Here is a 17,419-nt window from a genome sequence, read left to right on the forward strand (position 1 = left end):
TTAAGCCACAATAGCGGCAAGAGTGGGCCCCCCTCCCCCAACAACTTTTACTTCTGAAAAGCCCTCATTAGCAATGCATACCTTAGCTAAGCACCACACTACCTCCAACAAAGCACAATCACTGCCTGCATGACACTCCGCTGCCACTTCTCCTGGGTTACATGCTGCCCAACCCCCCCACCCCCCACGACCCAGTGTCCACACCAAACTGTCCCTGCCCAGCCTTCAGCTGCCCTCATGCCACGCCACCCTCATGTCTATTTATAAGTGCGTCTGCCAGAGGAAAAGCAGGCACACACTGCAGAGGGTTGGCACGGCTAGGCAGCGACCCTCTTTAAAAGGGGCGGGGCGATAGTCCACAATGCTGTACAGAAGCAATGAGAAATGCAATCCTGTGCCACCTCCATCTGGAGCTGCACACGTGGGCATAGCAATGGGGAACCTATGTGCCACACACTATTCATTCTGTCAAGGTGTCTGCATGCCCCAGTCAGACCGCGTTTTTTTATAAATAGTCACAGGCAGGTACAACTCCGCAATGGGAATTCCGTGTGCACCCACAGCATGGGTGGCTCCCTGGAACCCACCGGCTGTACATAAATTTATCCCATTGCAGTGCCCTGGACAGCAGAGCTAACGTCAGATTAACCCCTTCCCGCTCCTGGACGTACCTGGTACGTCATGGTAGCGGGATACTTCCCGCAACATGACGTACCTGGTACGTCATGCCATTAAAGTGTCGCCGCGGTGACAATCGCGGCGACACAGCAGTGATGTCTGCTGACATAGTTAGCAGACAAGTGCTGCGTCCGGGCTGGGGACCAATCAGAGCGGTCCCTCCCCCACGATCGCTGTGATTGGTCAGGGAAAAACTCCCTGACCAATCACAGCGCAGCAGCGGACTTCGCACTGTTTACAGTAGGGGCTCCATGTGCAAGCATCCGGTGCTTGTAGATAGAGCACCTACTGTGATAAAAAAGAGCGATTAGTGTGTAGATTAGGCAGGGAGTGAGTGTAGTGTAGTGGAGTGTAGTGTAGTGTAGTGTAGTGGAGTGTAGTGTAGTGGAGTGGAGTGTAGTGTAGCAGAGTGGAGTTAGTGATCAGTGTAGTGGAGAGGAGTTAGTCATCAGTGTGGTGTAGTGGAGTGAGTGTTAGTGATCAGTGTGGTGTAGTGTAGTGAGTGTAGTGAGTGATTGATCAGGCAGTGGAGTGTAGTGAGTGTAGTGAGTGATTGATCAGGCAGTGTAGTGTAGCAGAGTGGAGTGAGTGATCAGAAGTGCAGTGTAGTGTAGTGAGTGAGGGATCTGTAGTGTGTGATCAGAAGTGTAGTGAGTGAGCTGTAGCGTGCGATCAGCAGTGTAGTGTAGCGCAGCGTGTAGTCAGTGTATCCCTTGGTGTAAAAAAAATAAAAATAAAAAAATTAAAAAAAAGTTCCTGTTGTTCCCATTTCGTTACCTGTCCCGTCACCCGTTATTAGTTAGTGTAGCGTGTCGTTAGTCCGTCTAGTGTGTAGCGTGTCGTTAGTCCGTGTACTGTCAGTGTATTCGTCTGTGTAAAAAAAAAAAAAAAAAAAAAGTTCCTGTTGTTCCCATTTCGTTACCTGTCCCGTCACCCGTCATTAGTTAGTGTAGCGTGTCGTTAGTCCGTCTAGTGTGTAGTGTGTCGTTAGTCCGTGTTGTGTCAGTGTATTCGTCTGTGTAAAAAAAATAAAATAAAAAAAAAAAACACTTACGTGAATACACCACATAAGTTTCCGCGTTCTTTCCGACACCCCATCCCGCAGTGTCCCATCTAATAAAACTTTTTCCCCGTGTGCCCCATTTTATATAAATATGGCCCGCAGGAGGTACACTTCAGAGGAACTGTATGCAATCATTGCATCAGACTCGGACTCAGGTAGTGGTGATGACGACCCCACTTTTTAGGCATTCTCCGACTCCTCATCCTCATCCTCATCCTCATCCAGCGAGTCTGAGCTCCCTGCACCCCCGAGAAGGCGTCCAAGGACCGCCACTGACCCCAATGCATCAGATGCTCACTGGAGTACCCCGGAAGATTACAGACCCCAGATCCCTGATTTTATTGGGAACCCAGGGATTCAATTTGACACGGAAGGGCTCAGAGGGAAGGACTTCTTCAAGTTTTTTTTTTCTGAAGAGTTCATTGCCCATATTGTTACCCAGACGAATTTGTACGCCCAGAATTTTATAGAAGAAAATCCCACCTCCAGCTATGCCAGACCCGATAAGTGGACCCCTGTGGATGCACCAGAGATAAAAAAAAATGTTGGGGGCTTATACTAACCATGGGGCTAATAAAGAAGCCAACAATCAGGGCGTACTGGTCTACCGATATTTTGTACCACACCCCAATGTTCCGCATGGCGATGTCGAGGACGCGCTTTGAGTGTATTTTAAAATTTCTGCACTACAATGACAACCAGCTGTGCCCCCCCAGCGATCACCCCAATTACGATCGGTTGTATAAGATCAGGCCCGTAATAGACCATTTTAACGCCAAGTTTGCCCAGGCGTATGCCCCACAGATAAACATTGCAGTAGACGAGTCCCTGGTACACTTCAAGGGGAGGCTAAAATTCCGCCAGTACCTGCCCAGTAAGCGGGCACGGTATGGTGTGAAGTTGTACAAGCTGTGTGAAAGTACATCAGGGTACACCCACAAGTTCCGTATTTACGAGGGGAAGGACACTAAAATTGAGCCCCCAGAATGCCCCCCCGTGCTTGGAGTAACAGGGAAAATAGTGTGGGAACTGGTGCACCCACTATTAGACCAGGGTTACCATCTGTACCTGGATAACTTTTATACCAGTGTCCCCCTGTTTCAGTGCCTCGCTTCCAAAGGAACAGTGGCATGTGGCACTGTTCGGAAAAATCAAAAAAGCCTCCCTAAGACGCTGCTTGGGCAACTGCTCAGAAGGGGTGAGAGCCGGGCCCAATGCAGCGACAATGTATTGTGCGTTAAAGGAGATGTCCCGTGCCGAAACGGGTTTTTTTTTTTTTTTAAACCCCCCCCCCGTTCGGCACGAGACAACCCCGATGCAGGGGTTAAAAAACCCACCCGCACAGCGCTTACCTGAATCCCGGCGGTCCGGCGTCTTCATACTCACCTGCTGAAGATGGCCGCCGGGATCCTCTGTCTTCATGGACCGCAGGGCTTCTGTGCGGTCCATTGCCGATTCCAGCCTCCTGATTGGCTGGAATCGGCACGTGACGGGGCGGAGCTACACGGAGCTACACGGAGCCCCATAGAGAAGAGGAGAAGACCCGGACTGCGCAAGCGCGGCTAATTTGGCCATCGGAGGGCGAAAATTAGTCGGCACCATGGAGACGAGGACGCCAGCAACGGAGCAGGTAAGTATAAAACTTTTTATAACTTCTGTATGGCTCATAATTAATGCACAATGTACATTACAAAGTGCATTATTATGGCCATGCAGAAGTGTATAGACCCACTTGCTGCCTCGGGACAACCCCTTTAAATATAAGGACAAGAGGGATGTCCTTATGTTGACGACAATACACGGCCACAGCAGTACCCCCTGCCCAGTACGAGGTACCAGTGCAGAGACCCCCAAACCAGACTGCGTCCTCGACTATAATAAGTACATGGGAGGGGTCGATCTATCAGACCAGGTACTGGAGCCCTATAGAGCCATGCGGAAAACACGGGTGTGGTACAAAAAACTGGCCGTGCACCTCGTACAGATGGCACTGTATAATGCCTACGTGCTGTTCCGAGGTGCAGGCCACAGGGGGACATTCCTTGAATTTCAAGAGGAAGTTATCAAGGACCTAATATTTGGGGACCAGGAGGTGGGGGAGAGGCCCAGTACTTCTGGAAGCGAGGCCACAAGAATTGTACCAGGGCAGCATTTTCTCAGTGAAATTCCCTCCACTGCGACGAAGGGAAGGACCCAAAAGAGGTGCAGAGTGTGCTACAAACAGGGGATAAGAAAAGACACCATATACCAGTGTGAAACGTGCCCCACACAACCCGGCCTCTGTATAAATGAGTGTTTTAAGATCTACCACACGTCCCTGAAATTTTAATTTTTTTATTGCCCTGACGTTTTACCCTGATGTACTTCGCACAGCTTGTACATAAAGCCACATGCTAAGTCCTTCCCTTCTGAGCCCTGCGCCCTAAAAACAGTTTAGATTCACATATGGGGCATTTCCCTGTTGGGTAACATCATGGGTTACGTTTTCTCCTTCTGCCCCTGGTAAAAAATAAAAATCTGGGCCTAAACTGAGCATTATTGGAAAAATGTGAATTTTTCGTTCTCAATTCAAATTGTTAAAAAAAATTCCTCAAATACCTGTGGGTTCAAACCGCTCACTACACCCCTTAAAAAATTCCCTGAGGAGTGTAGTTTCCAAAATGGGGTCAGTTGTTGGGGGTTTCAAATGCACTGGTACCTCAGGGGCACTGTAAACACTACATGGGGTCTGAAAATTATTCCAGCAAAATCTGCATTCAAAAAGCCAAGAAGTGCTCCTATCCTTCTGAGTCCTGCCATGTGCCCATACAACAGGCTATGTCCACATATGGGGCATTTCCGTGTTCGAGAGCAACTGGGTAACGCATCATGGGGTACGTTTTTTCCTTCTGCCACTGGTAAAAAATATAAATCTGGGCCTAAAGCTGAACATTATGTGAAAAATGTGATTTTTTTGTATTGAACTCAAACTGTTAAAAAAATTCCTCAAATACCTGTGGGTTCAAACCGCTCACTACACCCCTTAAAAAATTCCCTGAGGGGTCTAGTTTCCAAAATGGGGTCAGTTGTTGGGGGTTTCAAATGCACTGGTACCTCAGGGGCACTGTAAACACTACATGGGGTCTGAAAATTATTCCAGCAAAATCTGCATTCAAAAAGCCAAGAAGCGCTCCTATCCTTCTGAGTCCTGCCATGTGCCCATACAACAGGCTACGTCCACATATAGGGCATTTCCGTGTTCGAGAGCAACTGGGTAACGCATCATGGGGTACGTTTTTCCTTCTGCCACTGGTGAAAAATGAAAATCTGGGCCTAAAGCTAAACATTATGTGAAAAATTGGATTTTTTCGTATTGAACTCAAACTGTTAAAAAAAATTCCTCAAACATCTGTGGGTTCAAACCGCTCACTACACCCCTTAATAAATTCCCTGAGGGGTGTAGTTTCCAAAATGGGGTCAGTTATTGGGGGTTTCAAATGTACTGCTACCTCAGGGGCACTGCAAACACTACATGGGGTCTGAAAATTATTCCTGCCAAATCTGCATTCAAAAAGACAAGAAGCGCTCCTTTCCTTCTGAGACCTACCATGTGCCCATACAACAGGCTACGTCCACATATGGGGCATTTCTAAAAACTGCGGAATCTGGGTAATACATTCCAAGTTTTGTTTCTTTGCTAACTCCTACTGTTTTATATAAAAAAAAAGGTTTTATATTGAAAATCAGTAGAAAAAAGGAACTGTTCTAATTTTTGATGCACTTTCCTTTAATTCCTGTAAAACATCTAAAGGGTTAATAAACTTTCTAAATGCCATTTTGAATACTTTGAAGGGTGCTGATTTTAAAATGGGGCAATTCATGGGGGATTCTGATATACAGGCTCGGCAAAACTATGTCTGAACTGCATTGGTCCTTAAAAAATTTAGATTTTGAAATTTGCTAGTAAATGTGAAAAATTACTGCTAAATTTATATACTTTGTGGAGTCTGCAAAAAGTAAAATAACACTTAAAAAATGATTGCTGTGTAAAGTAGGCCTATGGGAAATGTTAATTAATAACTATGTTGTGGTGTTTGACTTTCTATCTTACAAAGAAAACAATTCAAAGTTTGAAAATTGTGAATTTTTCCAAATTTTCAGTAAATTTGGATTTTTTTTCCAAATAAGGACAAAATTTATTGATGAAATTTTTACACTAACATAAAGTACAATATGTCACGAAAAAACAATCTCAGAATTACCTTGATAAGTAAAAGCATTCAAAAGTTATTAGCACAGAAAGTGACAGATGTCAGATTTGAAAAATAAGGCTTGGTCCTTAAGCTCAAAATAGGCCATGTCATTAAGGGGTTAAATGCAGGTGGGCTTCGGCCCACACTGCATGCCCCAACCTGACCGGGGTTTTTAATTCATAGACACAGGCAGGTACAACTCCCTATTGTGAAGTCCCTGTGGACCGACAGCATGGGTGGGTGCCAGGAAGCCACCGGCGGTACATTAATATATCCCATTGCATTGCCCATCACAGCTGAGGTAATAATGTGATGTTTAATGCAGGTGGGCTTCGGCCCACACTGCATGCCCCAGTCAGACCGGGGTTCGTTAGAAGTGGACACATGCAGTTACAACTCCCTGTACACCCACAGCATGGGTGGCTCCCTGGAACCCACCGGCGGTACATAAATATATCCCATTGCATTGCCCATCACAGCTGAGGTAATAATGTCATGTTTAATGCAGGTGGGCTTCGGCCCACACTGCATGCCCCAGTCAGACTGGGGTTCTTTAGAAGTGGACATATGCAGTTACAACTCCGTGTGGACCGACAGCATTGGTGGGTGCCAGGAATCCACCGGCGGTACATTAATATATCCCATTGCATTGCCCATCACAGCTGAGGTAATAATGTGATGTTTAATGCAGGTGGGCTTCGGCCCACACTGCATGCCCCAGTCAGACCGGGATTCTTTAGAAGTGGACACATGCAGTAACAACTCCCTGTGGACCCACAGCATGGGTGGCTCCCTGGAACCCACCGGCGGTACATAAATATATCCCATTGCAGTGCCCAACACAGCTGATGTTACGTCAGCTGTAATGCAGGTGGGCAACAAATTAATTGGATTACACTGTAGGCGAGGGCCCCCAAAAATTGGTGTACCAACAGTACTAATGTACCTGAGAAAAATTGCCCATGCCCAACCAAGAGGGCCGGTGAAACCCATTAATCACTTTGGTTAATGTGGCTTAATTGGTAACTAGGCCTGGAGGCAGCCCAGTAAAAATAAAAATTGGTTGAGGTGAAAGTTTCAACGCTTTAATGAGCATTGAAACGTATAAAAATTGTTTAGAAAAATTGTATGACTGAGCCTTGTGGGCCTAAGAAAAATTGCCCGTTCGGCGTGATTATGTGAGGTTTCAGGAGGAGGAGCAGGCAGAGGAGGAGGAATATTATACACAGATAGATGAAGCAAAAAGGTCCCCGTTTTGGATGGTGATAGAGAACGATGCTTCCATCCGCGGGTGCAGCCTACGTATTGTTTAGGTATCGCTGCTGTCCGCTGGTGGAGAAGAGAAGTCTGGGGAAATCCAGACTTTGTTCATCTTGATGAGTGTAAGCCTCTCGGCACTGTCGGTTGACAGGTGGGTACGCTTATCCGTGATGATTCCCCCAGCCACACTAAACACACTCTCTGACAAGACGCTAGCCGCAGGACAAGCAAGCACCTCCAGGGCATACAGCGCGAGTTCAGGCCACGTGTCCTGCTTCGACACCCAGTAGGGGGCAGAGGCATCACCGAGGATGGTCGTGCGATCGGCTACGTACTCCCTCACCATCCTTTTACAGTGCTCCCGCCGACTCAGCCTTGACTGGGGACCGGTGACACAGTCTTGCTGGGGAGCCATAAAGCTGGCAAAGGCCTTGGAGAATGTTCCCCTGCCTGCGCTGTACATGCTGCCTGATCTCTGCGCCTCCCCTGCTACCTGGGCCGCGGAAATGCGCCTTCGGCTACTTGCGCTGTCGGATGGGAAGTTTACCATCAGTTTGTCCACCAGCGCCCTGTGGTATAGCATCATTCTCGAACCCCTTTCCTCTTCGGGAATGAGAGTGGAAAGGCTCTCCTTATACCGTGGGTCGAGCAGTGTGTACACCCAGTAATCCGTAGTGGCCAGAATGCGTGTAACACGAGGGTCACGAGAAAGGCATCCTAACATGAAGTCAGCCATGTGTGCCAGGGTACCTGTACGCAACACATGGCTGTCCTCACTCGGAAGATCACTTTCAGGATCCTCCTCCTCCTCCTCCTCTGGCCATACACGCTGAAAGGATGACAGGCAAGCTGCAACTGTACCCTCAGCAGTGGGCCAAGCTGTCTCTTCCCCCTCCTCCTCATGCTCCTCCCCCTCCTCCTGAACACGCTGAGATATAGACATGAGGTTGCTCTTACTATCCAGCGACATACTGTCTTCCCCCGCCTCCGTTTCCGATTCCAAAGCGTCTGCCTTTATGCTTTGCAGGAAACTTCTCAAGAGGCATAGCAGAGGAATGGTGACGCTAATGATTGCAGCATCCCCGCTCAGCATCTGGGTAGACTCCTCAAAGTTTCCAAGGACCTGGCAGATGTCTGCCAACCAGGCCCACTCTTCTGTAAATAATTGAGGAGGCTGACTCCCACTACGCTGCCCATGTTGGAGTTGGTATTCCACAATAGCTCTACGCTGCTCATAGAGCCTGGCCAACATGTGGAGCGTAGAGTTCCACTGTGTGGGCACATCGCACAGCATTCGGTGCACTGGCAGATGAAACCGATGTTGCAGTGTCCGGAGGGTGGCAGCGTGCGTGTGGGACTTGCGGAAATGTGCACCTTTCCGAGCAGGTATGACAAGTGTGGGTAGCTTTTCAGAAAGCGCTGAACCACCAAATTAAAGACATGGGCCAGGCATGGCACGTGCGTGAGGCTGCCGAGCTGCGGAGCCGCCACCAGGTTACGGCCGTTGTCACACACGACCATGCCCGGTTGGAGGCTCAGCGGCGCCAGCCAGCGGTCGGTCTGCTCTGTCAGACCCTGCAGCAGTTCGTGGGCCGTGTGCCTCTTCTCTCCTAAGCTGAGTAGTTTCAGCACGGCCTGCTGACGCTTGCCCACCGCTGTGCTGCCACGCCGCGTGACACCGACTGCTGGCGACGTGCTGCTGCTGCTGACACATCTTGATTGCGAGACAGAGGTTGCGTTGGAGGAGGAGGGTGGTTTAGTGGAGGAAGCATACACCGCCGCAGATACCACCACCGACCTGGGGCACGCAATTCGGGGGGTGGGTAGGACGTGAGCGGTCCCAGGCTCTGACTCTGTCCCAGCCTCCACTAAATTCACCCAATGTGCCGTCAGGGAGATATAGTGGCCCTGCCCGCCTGTGCTTGTCCACGTGTCGGTTGTTAAGTGGACCTTGGCAGTAACCGCGTTGGTGAGGGTGCGTACAATGTTGCGGGAGACGTGGTCGTGCAGGCCTGGGATGGCACATCGGGAAAAGTAGTGGCGACTGGGAACTGAGTAGCGCGGGGCCGCCGCCGCCATCATGCTTTTGAAAGCCTCCGTTTCCACAAGCCTATACGGCAGCATCTCCAGGCTGATCAATTTGGCAATGTGCACGTTTAACGCTTGAGCGTGCGGGTGCGTGGCGGCGTACTTGCGCTTGCGCTCAAACAGTGGCGCTAGCGACGTCTGGACGCTGCGCTGAGAGACATTGCTGGATGGGGCCGAGGACAGCGGAGGTGAGGGTGTGGGTGCAGGCCAGGAGACGGTAGTGCCTGTGTCCTCAGAGGGGGGTTGGATCTCAGTGGCAGGTTGGGGCACAGGGGGAGAGGCAGTGGTGCAAACCGGAGGCGGTGAACGGGCATCGTCCCACCTTGTGGGGTGCTTGGCCATCATATGCCTGTACATGCTGGTGGTGGTGCCTCCCCAGCTGATCTTGGCGCGACAAAGGTTGCACACCACTGTTTGTCGGTCGTCAGGCGTCTCTGTGAAAAACTGCCACACCGTAGAGCACCTTGACCTCTGCAGGGTGGCATGGCGCGAGGGGGCGCTTTGGGAAACAGTTGGTGTATTATTCGGTCTGGCCCTGCCTCTACCCCTGGCCACCGCACTGGCTCGGCCTGTGCCCACACCCTGACTTGGGCCTCCGCGTCCTCGCCCGCGTCCACATCCTATAGGCCTACCCCTACCCCTCAGCATGGTGTATTACCAGTAGTGCAGAAACAGAACGCTGTAATTAAATGTGCCGCTTATTGGCCTGTGGTTGGAGGCTGACTTCGTTTACGGAACGCCAGGAAATAATTTGGCGCAAGCCTGCTGTAACACTTAGCTGGCTGCGTATGATTTTGTAGAACTACTACACCCAGCACAGACCGACCCAGAGCACTGAGCACAGTGACAGGCAGGCCAAATAGATTTTTTGCCCAAATTTTTTTAGCAAAGGCCCACTGCCTATATTCAATGAATATGTCTTCTGTCCCTGCCTCCACACTTCTGTCCCTGGAGTATGTCACAGAACTGCAGAGTGTTGCACTGTCAACTGCAACACAGCGGTGATTTCAGAGCCCTGACAGAGCCAGGAAATAATTTGGCGCAAGCCTGCTGTTACACTTAGCTGGCTGCGTATGATTTTGTAGAACTACTACACCCAGCACAGACAGACCCAGAACACTGAGCACAGTGACAGGCAGGCCAAATAGATTTTTTGCCCAAATTTTTTTTAGCAAAGGCCCACTGCCTATATTCAATCAATAATATTAATATGTCTTCTGTCCCTGCCTACGCACTTCTGTCCCTGGAGTATTACTGCAGGGCGCAATGCTCTGCACGGCCGATATACCAAAAAAAAAAAAAGGTGCAACACTGCAAAAAGCAGCCTCCACAGTACTGCACATGGTTAGATGTGGCCCTAAGAAGGACCGTTGGGGTTCTTGAAGCCTAAAATACTCCTAACGCTCTCCCTGCCTAAGCACTTCTGTCCCTGGAGTATTACTGCAGGGCGCAATGCTCTGCACGGCCGATATACCAAAAAAAAAAAAAAAGTGCAACACTGCAAAAAGCAGCCTCCACAGTACTGCACACAGTTAGATGTGGCCCTAAGAAGGACCGTTGGGGTTCTTGAAGCCTACAATAACTCCTAACACTCTCCCTATAGCAGCTCCAGCACGATAGCACTTTCCCTCAGTTATGTCAGAATGCATCTGTGGCGAGCCGCGGGAGGGGCCGATTTTTATACTCGGGTGACACCTGATCTCCCCAGCCACTCACTGCAGGGGGGTGGTATAGGGCTTGAACGTCACAGGGGGAAGTTGTAATGCCTTCCCTGTCTTTCAATTGGCCAGAAAAGTGCGCTAACGTCTCAGAGATGAAAGTGAAAGTAACCCGAACATCGCGTGGTACTCGTTACGAGTAACGAGCATCTCGAACACGCTAATACTCAAACGAGTATCAAGCTCGGACGAGTACGTTCGCTCATCTCTAGTTACAATCAAAAGTATTCAACCCCCATTACATATTATGTTAATTTGCCAAATTTACAAACTTTCAGCTCTTTGCGAAAAACAATCAAACAAGAAAAATGTAACCCCTTAAGCATGTGGCTCTAGTACCCTGTTGGGCTGCCTCTAGCTTGGATATAAGATGTGATACGGGTGGGCATGGAGCCTCTAGTACCCTGTTGTACCACCTCTGGCTTGGATACAAGATGTGATATGGGCAAGCATGGAGGCTCTAGTACCCTGTTATACCACCTCAAGCTTGGATACAAGATGTGATACAGGGTGCATGGAGGCTTTAGTTGTCCCGCCTCTAGCTTTGATACAAGATGTGATACGGGGGACATGGAGGTTCTAATACCCTGTTGTACCACCTCTAACTTAGATACAAGATGTAATACAGGTGGCATGGAGGCTCTAATACCCTGTTATACTGCCTTTAGCCTGGATACAAGATGTAATACAGGCAGGCATGGAGGCTCTAGTACCTTGTTGGGCTGCCTGTAGCTTGGCTACAAGATGTGATACGGGCAAGCATAGAGGCTCTAGTATCCTGTTGTATTGCCTCTAGCTTGGATACAAGATATGACACAGGTGGGCATGGAGGCTTTAGTACCCTGTTGTACCACCTCTAGCTTGGATACAAGATGTGATATGGGCAGGCATAGAGCCATGCAAGTTCCATATAGCATCCAGTTGCATGTTGGTCCATATTTGCTGTAACTGAGCCTCTAGATTGTGCAAACTCATAGACTGTTGAAGTCAGTATTCCAGATGGTCCCCTATATGTTCTAGTTGCTGAAAAAGCAGGCTAGAGATGTGTGGCAATGTTGTAGAGGCTTCCTGTGACACCCTTGCAGTGGGCAGCCAAACATTATCCTGCTGAAAAATGCCTTTTGGAAGCTCTACCATGAGAGGTAACACATGTGGCTGCAGGATATAGCTGAGCTGTCATTGTTCCTTGTACCACCACTAGAGGTGGCCAACTGTCATGTGTGATGGTCCCCCAGACTATTACACAAGCAGTGGGTGCAGTGTGCCGATCCACAGCAAAAATAGGATTTAAGCGTTACTCCTATGTCTCCGTACACGAACACAACCTTTATAAGTGCCCAAACTAAACCTGGTTTCATTACTGAAGAAAACCCAGTTCCACTCTGTAGCAATCCATTTTCATCGTTCACGACACTATTGTAAATGGAGGCGACGATGAGTGGGAGTCAAAGGCAGTGCACAAAATGGGCGTTGTGAGACCAAATGTCATTCAGCCTGTAACCACGGTGCCACTAATCTAAATACCTATTAACAGTCTTGTAAGAACGGCCCAGGTGGTGGGCAGTTTGTCAATACGGTCATCCAGCTCCTTACATTCCAATAATGCGCCATCTCTCAAACTCTGTTACTTGTACACAGTATCTTGGATTGCATTGTAGAGTCTTGTGGTCAACAAGCTCTACACAAGCAAAATAAGAGGCCCACTATACAAAAGTAGCCTTTGAGAGTCCTTTTAGTGGCTAAGGGTGGAACCACTTTGAGGACCTTAGGTGGCAAGTCCAATCACCTAATTATGCCACAACTCCAATCATTTGCATATCTTCCTGAGATGTAACTGCATGCCGAGTTTTGCCGCAAAACAGCAACTACTCCTAGGGGCTGTATTTTTTTTTTCTGACAATGACTGTATAATAAGTGGTTTCGCCAAATTCGCCACCAAATGCTGCTTATAATGACTACTACAGTGTTAGAAGTTTTCAGCCCCTTTAGAACTTAGTAGAGCACCTTTTGCTGTTATGACTTGCTGCAAACCTAATACAAAGCCAAACAGCAGCTTCATGGGAACTGGACTCCACCAATGTACTATTGATGGCCTATCCTAAGGATAGGCCGTCAATAGTTTACAAGTGGACAACCATTTTATTATACATATGACACATACTGGTGGTCATGTGACTACATGAAGAATACAATTTTTAATCTATTTAAATAATACCGAATTCACACAGAAAGTAAACGTTCCTTAACTTTTGCTGACTTTTTATATAGATTGATTTATGAAAAACTAGCCCTCCCTGCAACATCTAAGTATTACTGGATGTTGATAGATTTGCTTCATGACCATGCAGTAAATATGGGAAAATCACTTTCATCAAAACAATTTTAATGTCAATATTAGAGTATTATTAATCCTTCCCATTATTTTTTTATGGAATTTTTAAGCAAAGTGCTCCTACATTGACTGCTTGCCTTTCTACGACCTGCATGCACATAAATTGAAATGACACCGCTGACACTTCCAGCCGCATCGTCCTGTGATGGGAAGGTGACAGATTGTCATTTCACAGCTTCACTGTAAGGCTTCTGCATGCTCAAGCTTTGTTTTCAGGGTGAGAGAAAACAGAGGGGGCCAATGAATAACGGATGTTTTGTTCACAGAGGCAGAAACTTTGGATTAGATGAATGCAATCTATAAACTTTCATTCTTAATTACATCTTCATATTATAAGCTCTTTCCATTTTGTATCATTCTAACAATAAGATTCTAATAGTTGTGTATACACTTTATATACTTAAGTCAATGACTTCTGTACATAGTGGGGAACATTCACTAACCTCTCTACTAATAGTTAGACCATGCAGTCTAAAGATGCAACAAATTTTTTACCGTTTGCTCAGGCGTTATGTGGGGACACCAAAATGCCCAGCGCCTGGGAGTGACAGCGGCAGAAGCCGGCCAGAGAGAGCGGACACTGGGGAGAGATAGAGGATCAGGCCTAGTGAGTGACGTCAGTGACAGCCAGACACTGGAGAGGAAGAAGAATAGGCACCTAGTGAGTGATTTCAGCTGGCAGCCTGACCTGGGTGAAAAGCAGCTGTGAGGAAGAAGATTGCCATGCAGATAAGCATATTCTAAGTCTGTGATTGTGAATGAGTGGTAGGCACGTAAGTTATTGTGAGCAAGTGGTGGGCATGTGATTGAGCGCGAACAAGTGGAGACATGTGAGTGAATGCGAATGGGCGAAGACACGTGAGTGAGTGCAGAAGAGCTGAGACATGTGAGTGACAGCGGATGGAGATATGTGAGTGAGCACAATGGGCAGAGACACGTGAGTGAGTGTGGAAGGGTGGAGATACATGAGTGAGAGCGATCTAGTTGATCTTCGTTCTTTTTTTAAGTTAATTTGTAGATCCCCACTAGAATGTGATCCATGCTTGGAAATGCCATCCAGTGTGCATCTTGTGCCATGTATGCAGTCCTTGATCAGCCGGTCAAGGTTACATATTGCCGTACGAGATGTGAGCACATTTCACATTTGCACAGGACACCACATTAGCTCTTTACTGATGAGCACCCTACATGAACAGCACTCAGTGGGTGTCATTGTATGGAGCAGACTTAGGAGCCGAGCCCGTTCCATTTGGAATGGCCAGGGTTGGATTCAGACTGTTAGCCTTTCGGATGCCAGTATTGGCATTTATATGGTCCAACAGAAAGGGGACTCCATTTGTCATCTGAATGGCTCACAATGAAATCACAGGCTGACATTTGGTTACTTAGGCAGCCTGTTGCCTGTGAAGGCTCCCAGGCATGCCACGGATGTCTGCCTGACAGTGGGAAGACGTAATTGGGTTTTCTAGGCATTCACTATTGATGATCTATCTTCAGAACAGGTCATTAATAGTTGATCGATGGGAGTTTGCTGATTATCTGATCCCCCAGTCCACTCTCAGTACAACCAAGCCACACATCCACATTGGAGTTGGAACTGAAAGTGTAATAGTAGTCTTTGCTCTCATTGATTTGACACAATAATTGCAGATAGTACTAGACTATGAAGGAGGAAGTACAAGGAAAATGGTAACACCCAGTTGTCAATTTAGGAGGAATAACAGAGCATATCACAGGGTTAAAGAAAATATTCTCCCGCGTTATTTCATGGGGCCTACAAGTATTTAGTGAAACAGACATGTCACGAGAGATTACAAGTCCTCTTTAAGCATTTCTAGAATTAATAGCAACATCAAGGCAATGATAACTAAGTAGATAATGAAAATGAAGGGACACATGGCAGAACCTTGCACAGTTTGTATTACATTTATGAAGTCTTTTGACAGGCATATATTCAATTAAAGCATAGAAAACATGATTTAGCTGGAGATATCTATCTAATTTGTCACACCACAGTAATAGCAAATTGCTTACTGAAGTCAGACTGTAGAAAAGCTACCAATAAGACTAGTTGAATAGTAGTCATGTATTATGTGGCTCATTAGATTATTATTAAATTATACAACTTGCAGCGAGTTTCAAAGTAATACATTTGTAGCACAGGTGAATAATGTAATCCTCTAATATAGGGGTAATAAGTATTCGCAGCAGGTTATCTAGAAATGGAGGGAATAACCATATGAAAAAATAGAAGCAAAACTATGTGCTATGAAGTGTACAGAAATGATGGAATCTATTATACAACGTGACTCAATCTATGTTGAAATAAAGGCATATGGAGCGGATTTACTAATATTGACTAGACAGTCTCTCAATGTGACAGACTTATCACTGTGACTCTGCTGAATGATAAATCATGCACATCTCCAGTCTACCTAGTTTAACTTTATATCACCTAGAGTTGGCACAATTATTGATGTACAATGTCTCATGTAGGTCACACCCACTTTTCATGAAACCACACCCTTTTGTCGAGAGGGTTGTAAAAATGGCCAAAAGTATCTAAAAACAAATAAGAAATGTGGTGCAAACCAGGTAAGACAGTTTTCTTGTGTAATTTGCTGTAATGGCCAAGATTAGAGATAATTCAAATTCTGTCCGTCAAGCTCCTTATATGACATAGTCAATGCTGATCATTAAATCTAAGTGGTCAACAGAGAAAGGGAGCTCTTTTTTCACCCCACTGGCCTTCCCACCAGGCAATCATTGGGTGCCAATGTTTTGCCATAGCAGCCAAGGGCCAACACATAGCGCAAAACACGGCCTAATAGGCTGTCTGTTAGATGTACATTTACAGACATAACACAATGCAATACTATACTATTTCAGTGTATTATATTAGAGATCAGAAGATTGCATGTTCATGTTCTCTACTGGGACTTAGAAAAACAGAAAAGGTAAAAAAGTAAAAAAAATATATATGTCCTCACACATTTAAGAAGTAAACTATAAAGAAACTTCCAGGAGGTGCAAAACATCTAATCTGCTAAATAAAAATCAATCCTGATTACTCTCCATGATGTTTGGTGCTGCTCTATGGACACAGGCACCTTCCTACAGATCCGGTATATTTTAGTCCATTTTGGACTAAACCGCAAGAAATGATCAGCTTGTTTATAGGCTTCAGATTTGTCGTCTCCTCTGAATTTATTTAAATTTTAATTTAATTAAAAGAGCTTTTCTGGGACATTAAAAATAACAGTTAGAAGAAAAATTGAACATTTGCCTTATGTCTTGGAGAAACCATTCTAATTTAATTGAATTAATTAACTTTAACTTCATATTACAAATACATTTTTGAATTATCGTCAATAATTCCATACTTACTTAACACTTCAAAAGTACTTATTCCCAGGGATTGGAGAAACACAGATATCCCATCAATCTTGTAGTGTTTAAACAAAATTAAAATAAACTCCTTTAAACAAATAAGTGGTCAAAGAAAATTATGACAAATGTTACTTTATATGGGATTAGTGGACAATAGAGATGAGCAAACGTACTCGTCCGAGCTTGATGCTCGTTCGAGTATTAGCGTGTTCGAGATGCTCGTTACGCAATGTTCAAGTTACTTTCACTTTCATCTCTGAGACATTAGCGCGCTTTTCTGGCCAATAGAAAGACAGGGAAGGCATTACAACTTCCTCCTGTGATGTTCCAGCCCTATCCCACCCCCCTGCAGTGAGTGGCGGGGGAGATCAGGTGTCACCCGAGTATTTAAATCTGCCCCGCCCGCGACTCGCCACAGATGCATTCTGACATAGATCAGGGAAAGTTCTGCTGATGCTGATGCTGCTATAGGGAGAGCGTTAGGAGTTATCTTAGGCTTGAAGAACCCCAACTGTCCTTCTTAGGGCCACATCTGACCGTGTGCAGTACTGTTGAGGCTGCTTTTAGCAGTGTTGCACTTTTTTTGGGGGGGGATATC

Source organism: Eleutherodactylus coqui, chromosome 6 (genome assembly GCF_035609145.1).
Source record: "Eleutherodactylus coqui strain aEleCoq1 chromosome 6, aEleCoq1.hap1, whole genome shotgun sequence".
NCBI classification, from domain to species: domain Eukaryota; kingdom Metazoa; phylum Chordata; class Amphibia; order Anura; family Eleutherodactylidae; genus Eleutherodactylus; species Eleutherodactylus coqui.